Below are 7,005 nucleotides of genomic sequence, written 5' to 3' on the forward strand. Positions count from 1 at the left end.
AAGGAAGAGAGAATAAAGATATGTATAAATGAGTGGCAGTTACTTCTTATTACAATCATTCTGAATGTGATTTTGCTGCTTCTCTGACTGTATAATAGAAGGTTTAGTCAATTTTTCTGAGCCTCCTTCACATGACCTAGTTGGGGGTTGAGAGGTGATAAGTAGAAATCACAGGGAATATAATCAGAGTGACTGCATCTTCTTGCCATATTCCAGTTTATCAAACATTAAATTAAAAAATGTCAGGTATACCTGCAGCACCATTTGAGAGAAAAATCAGTTCTAATTGCGTCAGTCTCTTTTCCTGGCTTCCCCACTAGGTAAAACAATTGTATTATTGGCAGTACCTCAATTTTCTCAACTTATTTTTTCCAGTGACAAAAGTGCTAAATATCATGGGAATCCCTTATGCTTGATTTTTCACATTTTACATCTTTAAGCTCCATGTTCATGTTGCAAATGTAATGACATATCATTGCAGTAAAGCAAAATGTGTCACAGTGCATGTTTACTGTTAGAAAAAAAACAAAAAACACTAACCCATAAACCAGAAATGTTGAAGGCACTAATGCATCTTTAAGCTCCATGTTCATGTTGCAAATATAATGACATATCATTGCAGGAAAGCAAAATGTGTCACAGTGCATGTTTACTGTTAAAAAAAAACACACACTAACCCATAAACCAGAAATGTTGAAGGCACTAATACAATTTGAAACGAGCATTCTCTTCAACCTACTGGGATGCATCTATTTCAGAGATCAGCCCCTAAATGGAGTGTCCTGCACAGAGAAGGCGCAGCAATACAGATTGGTGAATGAGTGGTTGTTTATTTCATACCCTTGGAAAGAACAAGGAAGAGCTAATGGTATGCTGGGAAATCAGCTCTCTGAGGAGGAAAAATAGCTCTTATTTGTAGTGTTTTTCCTGTTTCTGTGGTGTAAATACTCCCCTCCCCCCCCCACCATGGCTCATTTTACTTACCAGTGTGATGTCACTGAACACAGGTGGGAAGAGGTGTGCAGACTGTTCTCTTGCAGGCTGGTACAAGCTGGTTCTCGTCCCTACCAGTTAAGAATTTTTTAATTGGTTTCATGTGATTTGGAAAAAGAATATCATGCTACCCGATTTCCGGTTGGCTAATTAGCTGACGATTTTGGTGGAAACTAGAGGTAGTTCTTTTTCCAGTAATGCTAACAAAGTGTTACTTTTTTCAGGTAGGTTACCTGCAGGATGAGAAGTTGTAAGAATGCCTTCTCAGGAGTTCCCATGCTTTTACTAGCAAATAAAAATCAAGAGAGCTTTCAAATATACATTTATTTCTGTGAAACAAAATCTGTTTATTACAATGTGTGCCCACCACTCAAAGTCAAACCATCTTCTGTCTTCATATATTAGGCCCCCTCCAACCTCCATTACCTGCAACCCCTTCCCTCTGGTAACCACCACACTGTTGTCTGTGTCCACAAGTTTCACTTTTATATTAATTTGGTCACCCCCTATATGAATAAAGTCATGTGGTCATGTGGTTCTTAGCTTTTCCTGACTGACTTATTCCACCTAGCATAATATTTGCTAGGCCCATCCATGTTGTCACAGTGGCAATATTTTGTCTTTTTTTATGGCTGAGCGTATTCCACTGTATATATGTACCACATCTTCTTTATCCAATCACCTGTTGAAGGACACTTCCATTGTTTCCATGTCTTGACCACCTTGAAGAGTGTTACTATATAATCCTTTTAACCAATGTCACCCCAATAACTTAGTTTTTTTTTTAAAAAAATTAAGGGAGGCCATGAGGATTCTATTGAAGTTGAAAAAAAATCTCTTTAACAAGGACTATCTTCTTTAGGGCCTGGGAGCTATTCAGAAAGCCTTGAAGAATTCTTCTTAGTTACTGCAAGCTCAACAACTGAATAAAAAAGCCTTAGGCATGGTCTCTTTTAGCAACATAGTAGATTAAGTCTTGGAATTTATAAAATCCTCCCAGCCCCCCATTCGAAATCAAGAAATTTAGTGCATTGGAGAATTTCTTTAGGATAGTTAAACTACAGATGAAAGAATCATTCTTTATAGAACTTCTAAGGACCAAACTCTGAGCAAAAGATTTTCACTTATTTTATGTTTTTTATTTAATTCATGTGTTTTTACTTTGTGTGATAAAAGTAGAAATTCTTGTCCATTTAATGGAGATTCAAATGGCATTACACAGATTATTAAAAATAATATTTTAATAAAAATAGTAATCATCATTTGTTTAATGTTGACTATGTCCTAGACATTTCACATATATTATTTCATTTAATGCGTAACATTATTTCCATTTTATAGAGGTAAATGAGACTAAGACTGAGAGAGTGTTATGCATGAGGTCAAGAGCTAATAAATTTTAGGAGAGGAATTGGTTCACACATCGGTTTTGCTTCAGATTCACTGCTTGGCATGTGTTAATTAATTTGGTCATTCCACAAGTGTTTATTGAGCACCCACTATGAGCCAGGCACTATTTATGACTTTGGAGATACGGCAGAGAACTACACAAATACAAATTCTGGCCCTGATCCTTATCAATTCATATTTCGATGGACAGAGACAGTCAATAAACTACTAAGTAAAACAAAATAGTAAGTAAAGGCTATGTTGAATAGTAATAAGTTCTATAGAAAAATATAAAGTAGGAAAAAAACACACAAGTAGTGCTGGCATGGGAGTGCCTTGAAATTTTAAACTGATAGAAGAGGCATCACTAAGAAGATGAGAGGGACCAAAAGGAGGTGAGAGGCTGAGAACAAAGATTTAGATTTTCAGGTCCAGGAAACAAATGGAGAGACCTTGAAGTAAGTGCATTTGAGGAACATCAAAGTCTATGGAATAGCTAAACAGAAGCAAGAAAGGGAGAAGGAGATGAGAGTTGAAGTCCTTAAAGTGGGCGGAGTGGAGTAGGATATAGATTGAAGAGAGATGAAGGTGAAAGGTCAGAGGACAATTATGCCGTAGACCAATTCCTGCATGTCATAATTTCATGAGTTTCATCAAAAGGTTGATGAGACTTGGGGACTCAACAGGGTTGAGTCACACATGTAGTCACCTGTTGGGAATGGCTAAAGGCATTTCCCCAAAACTGAATAGGAAACTGATTGTGGCTGCCAGACAGTTAAAGGGCATCTTAATCTACATGTTATTGCCTCCTACTGGCCAAACACCTGAACAGCCATAGGCTAATTCCCCCAAACTGACAATGCTTCTGTACCCTTTGAAACCTTACCCTTTGAACTGTATTATCTCCACCTTGCCTTAGGACACATTGTGTTAATCAAAGCAAGGGTCCTAGACAAGGAGGTAGTATTCAGTTCCTTTAGCTGAAGGTCCTCTGACCCCCAATGCCTTTCAAAATTATATCTCATCTCCGGACTCTTTATTAGTCTCTGGATTCCTATGTCATCTATGCACAGCCTTTTCCAGATTCTTGAACCCTTCTTGATGCTGGGACAAGAACCCCGGCACAATTATCAGTCTATTATAATAATATATGTAAAAGATGATAATTTTATGTACTATAATGATAGAGGTGCAAGTGGTTAAGAACTGTTTGAATTTTTAATGTATTTTGAGTAGATATAATTTGTGGGATGGTTAAAGGCAGAATGTGAAAGAGAGGATTAAAATTTAAAAGAGGCTGATGTATATTTGTGTATGCAGTTTCTCGGGATAGAAGGAAGAGTCAAGGCGGATGAAGAAGAACTTTTGGAGTTGGTCCCACTGAATGTCTGTAGTGTTGTTAAGAACAGAAATCAGCCCAGCCCGTGTGGCGCAGTGGTTAAGTGTTGACCTATGAACCAGGAGATCATGGTTTGTTCCCGTTGCAGGCTTGATCCCCAGGGTGAGGGCATGCAGGAGGTGGCCAATCAATGGTTCTCTCTCATTGTTGATGTTTCTATCTCTCTCTTTCCCTCTCCCTTCCTTTCTGAAATAAATAAAAATAAAAAAGAGAACAGAAATCAAAGAGTAATTAACTCTGGATGTGAGCCACACTATTGTGGGAGTCCAGTTGTCAATGTCAAATGCAGGAATAAGGAGTCAATTATTATTCTATCTCAGATGCTAGTGTGACATTGTCAATGGGAGATGTTAAAGGGCCATCAAAAAAGGGTGGTTGTGCCTCTAAGCAGCATTCTCCGGGTGCTCACTACCAAGTGCAGGCTGTAGCACAGTGCCTTGATCAAGAAGACAGAGAGAGTGGCTATTTTCTGAGCAATGTGAGACACCCCAGAGATTCTCAGAAATAACTGGTCAATTTCATGTGGAAAGTGAGTCTTTGACTCTAAGAAAATTAAGAAGTATCTCATCTGTACATTTATGAGGCCTCATTTCCACTCTCCAGTTCAAGATGCCAAGGGTTCTGCTGTATTCCATATATGACAGTCACCTCTCCAAGCGATTCCTGCTAGATGGTGACCTGCCCATCGGAGGCATTAGGGACCTCCATGGGCACTTTGAAAGTTTGAGTCTCAGTGTCACTTCTCTATCCTGAACTTGCCCCCTGTGTTCCATTTTCTGGTTTTCTTATACTTTAGGGATTTAGTCGGTTTTCCTTTACTTCCTGAGATGCCATTATCCTTTGCATTCATAATTCGCCTTAAGATAGCTCAGTTTTCCCAGCTCTCATTGTACTTGTTCTTCCTGAAAAAAAAGAGGGGGGGGGGAGTGATTCCACCTAGCCTTACCTTGCATAGCCATGCTCCCCTGGCTGAGGGCCTCGGGTTCCTGCCATGCAGTTCACTTCATAGTTCCATGTACATAGCTCAGTTTTCCCAGCTCTCATTGTACTTGTTCTTTCTGGAAAAAAAAAGGGGGGGAGAGTGATTTCACCTAGCCTTACCTTGCATAGCCATGCTCCCTTGGCTGAGGGCCTCAGGTTCCTGCCATGCAGTTCACTTCATAGTTCCATGTACCACTTTTCCACAGTGGCTGCAGATGTCTTGGCAGCTGGCTACTGAGAGCACCTCCTTGGTCTCACTCACATAACCTAAGGGAGCGGTGAGTGTCAGATATTGATTATTGTGCTTGACCTGGGAACAGGGCCACCCTAGACCCTGCTAGGTTGCCCCAAGGTCAGAGGGGTCAATGTTTTGCTACTTATTTGACACACAACACATGGCACACTCTCCTTTCCTGACATAAGCTTTTTGCTCATATGTTATTCTTTTTCCCAGAATTTCCTTCTCCCCACTTCTGTTTTCTAAATTCAGCCTTTCCCCAGTACTGGGTGAATATCATTATTATGAAGCTTCTCCTGATTCTCCACTACTGAAGATGAGCTCCTTGGATTGTCAGTGCATGTGGATGGCCAGGTCTTATAGTGTCTTTAAATTCACTAATTTATAGGTGCTTGTGTACATTTTTTTCTCCTGCTTGAAAGTGAGCCTCTTCAGCCAGACTTGAACAATAAATGCTGTTTAGCTCTCCAAAGCCTGAGAGTCCCTAGGGCAGCTGAGAAATGTAATGAGGCCCATAAGCCAGAAGCCTGGGATGTATTAGGAAAGGCTTAAGAAAAATCTTCACGTAGACAATGAACTTTAGTTATAATTGAGATTTAAATTCATTTCAATAACCGACATTCGCTTAGGGTGCTAGAGCTCAGGGTTGTGAGTTTTATCATGGACCACCAGGCTGAAATAGGCCAAACAAGAAAGGACTGGTGAACATTAGCTGGCTGCTAAAGCTATTAGTTTGACTTATTTTATGATTATTTTATTTCCAGGGGTAGGGGTGTTGGGAATATCTTTGCAAGACTGCCTAGGCCATGAGAACAAGTCTGTAACTTAAAGACAAAAGCCTTTCCATCTGTAGTACTTTGATAACTTCTTTTAAAAAAATGTATTAAATGTATTGGGGTAACATTGTGAAATTATGTCACTTTCAGGTGTACGTAGCCACAGACACCCTCTTCTCTTTTCCTTTAAAATAGCTAGAGTAAAAACAAATGAATCTAAAGAAATAGAATCCAGATTTTATTGTTAGCCACACACATTAAAAATAAGGCACTTATTTTTAAAATAAACTGTCTACGTGCTGGCAGGAACATAATACATTTTGAGACTTATGAGAAAGTTGCACTTTTCCCCATCTACAGAGTACTAATAAGACTCACATATTTGACCCATCTGTTTTTCATAGATTATTTGAGAAAACAACATATTTATTAAAAAATCTATAAACCCTGAAGACAACTTCCTTTCATCTGCAATAAATTTAAAAACCCTTTGCAGTGTTTTCAATGGTAAGAAATCAAACTCCTTTTATCATGAGGCAAAAACACATATTCAGTAGCCTTTAGGTTAGTACCACTTAGAATTAGGAATTATTATGGAAATGACACTTAGTTGGCACTGCTTTCAACATTATCTGCCCTTTATTGGTCAGGCATTCATTCTAAACCTTTTACTGGGCACTAACACTGTCATTGGCCCTGAACTCCAGAAAAAAATAAACAAACTAAAAACACTTACATCCTGGCAGTTAATTGTGAGCAATAAAAGGTTGTTAAAGTGTGACTATGACCTGGGACAATATTGGTCCCACCAATGTATACAGGAGGGAAGTGGGAGACATGCATTTATAGATGCCATTATTTAACCAAGTTTGTGCCCATTTCATTTAGTCTACAAATGGGCTTTTGATTTAGAGATTTCTTTCCCTATTTATTTGGTTTTTATAACTTCACTGATTTTATGCCTATAAAATGCTCATGTAAAATAGACATCAATCATTACAGAAGTATTGTTATTGGAGAAATTGGGGTATTCTCTTCCTTACTGGGTGCTGGGGGTGGGGTCCTTGTGATATCTCTAGAAAAAGTGTTTTATGATTCAGGAGAATGAGTGATTTTTATTTGCATGGAATTATATTCCTGCAGAAAAAGTGTTTTATGATTCAGGAGGATGAGTGATTTTTATTCGCATGGAATTATATTCCTGGGTTTTCCAAGCCCCATTTTCCTCA

At 38.7% G+C, this 7,005-nt stretch overlaps 1 long non-coding RNA gene across 1 annotated transcript in view; it reads left to right on the plus strand.

Annotated features, from left to right (window-relative positions):
- LOC102238742 overlaps nt 1-5,953 on the plus strand; it is a 584,126-nt gene extending 578,173 nt beyond the window's left edge. Inside the window, exon 5 of the long non-coding RNA XR_001359854.1 lies at nt 5,943-5,953. This is a non-coding gene — a long non-coding RNA (uncharacterized LOC102238742). The remainder of the gene's footprint in view (nt 1-5,942) is intronic.
- Nucleotides 5,954-7,005: the final 1,052 nt, after the last annotated feature.

This window comes from Myotis brandtii, unplaced genomic scaffold (genome assembly GCF_000412655.1).
Source record: "Myotis brandtii unplaced genomic scaffold, ASM41265v1 scaffold712, whole genome shotgun sequence".
NCBI lineage: Eukaryota > Metazoa > Chordata > Mammalia > Chiroptera > Vespertilionidae > Myotis > Myotis brandtii.